Consider the following 3012-nt stretch of genomic DNA (forward strand, 5'->3'; position numbering starts at 1 on the left):
CTTTACCGGTGATTATTTCTGCTAACCTTACTGCTAACCAAGAGCAAAGTTTGTTAAGTGTTTTGATGCAGTATAAGAAAGTAATTGGTTGGACTATGGTCGATTTGAAAGGCATTAGTCCCATGATCTGCATGTACAAGATTCTGCTAGAAGATTGCCACGGCAATTCAATTGAACCACAAAGAACACTCAACCCTGTTATGAAGCAAGTGGTGATAAAAGAAATTCTGAAATGGCTTGATTCTGGAATGATCTACCCTATCTCCAATAGCTCATGGGTGAGCCATGTCCAATGTATTCCGAAGAAAGGAGGTACGACGATGGTTACGAATGAGGATAATGAGCTATTACCCACTCGCACTGTGACCGGATGGAGGATATGTATGGACTATAGAAAACTCAACAAAGCTACGAAGAAGGACCACTTTCCTCTACCTTTCATCGACCAAATGTTGGATCGATTGGCCGGCAAAGCATTCTATTGCTTTTTGGATAGGTACTCGGGGTACAATCAAATTGCCATCACACCAGAGGACCAGGAGAAGACTACATTTACTTGTCCCTATGGCACTTTTGCCTTTAGGAGGATGCCTTTTGGACTCTGTAATGCCCCGGTAACGTTTCAGCGCTGTATGAAGCTATATTTTCAGATATGGTTGAGGATTTTCTAGAGATCTTCATGGACGATTTTTCTGTTTGTGGGGATGATTTTGAACGATGCCTCGGCAATTTAGCAAAAGTTCTCAAGAGATGCGAGGAGGCTGAGTTGGTCTTAAACTGGGAAAAATGTCACTTCATGGTGACTGAAGGCATTGTATTAGGCCACAAAATTTCACACAAGGGTATTGAGGTGGACAAAGCGAAAATTGAAGTGATTGAAAAGTTGCCACCACCAACTTCGGTCAAGGGAATAAGAAGTTTTCTTGGACATGCTGAATACTATAGAAGGTTTATCAAAGACTTCTCCAAGATTTCTAAACCCTTGTGCACATTGCTTCAACAAAACCAACCCTTTGTGTTTGACGAATTATACCTCGGCGCATTTACTGAGCTAAAGCGACAACTGATCTTGGCACCCATTGTAGTCCCTCCCGACTGGACATCACCATTTGAGCTGATGTGTGATGCAAGCGATTATGCCGTAGGAGCTGTTTTGGGGCAACGCCGAGGTAAAATCTTTCATGTTATTTATTACTCTAGCCGCACTTTAAATGAAGCACAATTAAACTACACCACCACTGAGAAAGAATTACTTGCCGTAGTATTTGCTTTTGATAAATTTAGACCTTACCTAATAGTCACTAAAGTTATTGTTCACACTGATCATTCGGCTATAAAATACTTAGTGAACAAAAAGGATGCCAAGCCTAGACTTATTAGGTGGATCTTACTTTTGTAAGAATTTGACTTAGAGGTGGTAGATAGAAAAGGAACTGAAAATCAAGTTGCTGATCACTTATCTAGGCTAGAGAACAATTCTGAATGCCATGACACTGTAGATATCCAAGAGGAATTTCCTGATGAGAAAATTTTATATGCCGCGGCAATCCCGTGGTACGCTGACCTTGTTAATTTTCTTGTTAGTGGAATTGTGCCTTTTGATTTGAATAGTCAGGCTAAAAAGAAGTTCAAGCATGATACAAGGAACTATTTTTGGGATGAGCCATATCTGTTCAAACATTGTGCCGATCAGCTCATTAGACGATGTGTACCTGAAGAGGAGCAAAGTGATATTTTGTACCATTGTCATTCGGCCCCAAGTGGAGGCCATTTTGGTGGAGCAAGGACTGCTGCTAAGGTCCTGCAATCAGGCTTTTACTGGCCAACTTTGTTTAGAGATGCCCAAGCATTTTACAAAGGATGTGATCGATGCCAACGGACTGGAAACATCTCCAGACGACATGAGATGCCGCTGCAAAATATTTTGGAGATAGAGCTGTTTGATGTGTGGGGCATCGACTTCATGGGACCATTCCCATCTTCTAAAGGAAAATTATATATATTGCTTGCTGTGGATTATGTGTCAAAGTGGGTGGAAGCAATAGCAACTTCAAAGAATGACTCCAAGACCGTACTCAAGTTTTTGCACAAGTATATTTTCACTCGGTTTGGAGTACCTCGTGCTATCATCAGTGATGAAGGAACCCATTTTGATAACAAGTTGATTGACAAGGCATTGCTGAGATATGGAGTTCGACACAAGATTACCACGGCATATCATCCGTAGATAAATGGCCAAGCTGAGATATCTAATCGAGAGATCAAGCAGATTTTAGAGAAAGTGGTGAACCCAAAGTGAAAGGATTGGTCGCCAAAGTTGGATGAAGCACTTTGGGCGTACAGAACAACATTCAAAACTCCTTTGGGGATGTCACCCTTCAAGCTAGTATATGGGAAAGCTTGTCATCTCCCGGTTGAGCTTGAACATAAATCTTATTGGGCTATCAAGCGATTGAATTTCGATGCTCAACTAGCTGGGGAGCAGAGATTATTAGAACTTAATGAAATGGAAGAGTTTAGAGAACAAGCATATGAGAATGCTCGGATATACAAGGAGAAAACCAAGAAGTGGCATGACCAAAAACTGATGCCACTGCATTTTCATGTGGGGCAACAAATCTTGCTTTACAACTCCAGACTTAAACTCTTTCCTGGGAAACTAAAATCTCGATGGTCAGGACCATTTGAGGTGCATTATGTCTATCCCCATGGAGCTGTTGACATCAAGAGAATAGACAATGGGAAGATCTTCAAGGTCAATGGCCAGCGTCTGAAAGCCTACAATGGAATTCCACCACCGCACAACAAGGACGTGTTACGGCTGTACGATACTGAAGCGTGCTCAGAGGAGAACCAAAATTCGATGCCTCGGCATTGAATTTGTGTCTGTGCATAAATAAAATTTAACATTCAAGTTTTTTTTCTTTAGTTTTATTTTATTTTATTTTGTAATTAATTTTTGATCTGATTTGTAGGGACCACATTGCTGCAAACCATACAAGGAGCAGTTAC

General features: G+C 41.1%; 1 pseudogene; it reads left to right on the plus strand.

The window, feature by feature from the left end:
- The first annotated feature begins 218 nt into the window (after window positions 1–218).
- LOC120154365 lies at window positions 219–2752 on the plus strand (annotated as a pseudogene).
- Window positions 2753–3012: the final 260 nt, after the last annotated feature.

The sequence above is a fragment of the Hibiscus syriacus genome, unplaced genomic scaffold, assembly GCF_006381635.1.
Source record: "Hibiscus syriacus cultivar Baekdansim isolate YM2019G1 unplaced genomic scaffold, ASM638163v2 tig00111128_pilon, whole genome shotgun sequence".
Taxonomy (NCBI): Eukaryota; Viridiplantae; Streptophyta; class Magnoliopsida; order Malvales; family Malvaceae; genus Hibiscus; species Hibiscus syriacus.